This window comes from Solanum stenotomum, chromosome 5 (assembly GCF_019186545.1).
Source record: "Solanum stenotomum isolate F172 chromosome 5, ASM1918654v1, whole genome shotgun sequence".
Taxonomy (NCBI): domain Eukaryota; kingdom Viridiplantae; phylum Streptophyta; class Magnoliopsida; order Solanales; family Solanaceae; genus Solanum; species Solanum stenotomum.
Window position 1 is genome coordinate 11,752,499 of NC_064286.1, and position 651 is coordinate 11,753,149.

The window sequence follows — 651 nt, forward strand, 5'->3', positions numbered from 1 at the left end:
AAACCTGATTGTGTTAAAACATACGCATCATCAATCCGATTAGTTTATATTATTTTTTGATACTGAGATACAGTTCAATTTGAAATATATCTCTTGATGATTTGGTTATTTACTTATGTCACCAACCATAACCAAACATTGATTTCAGTAATAGCGTTATTTTTTTTATATTTTATTAATAAGTTACTCCATGTTAGTATTAATTTAAATTGGGAGACACTTTTTTTTTCTCAGTACATTATAACATTTAGACAGCCAATTATTTTCACTTTACTCATAGCCCCCATCTCAACCACCACACGTCACTACCTCTCATAGTTATTTAAACTATACACAAATATTTTTAGAATAATATTTTCTCATCAAATATTTTTTTTTCATACCGAACACACCTAATTGGTACAAGGAATAAGGAATAATTAATGATCTCGGAATGATTATTTTATCATATAGTATTTGGTTTGAGGTATTATCCTACATTTGGATAAGAGTATTAGTTAGTTTTGAAATTATTAATCTCACTATTTATATTATAATAATAAGATAAGTTATCATGTATATATATATATGATTGAATAATTAATCTCAAAATAACTTTCTCTATCTCATCCCGTACCAAATGGCCCTTTAAGTATAGCTACTTTCTAGTAA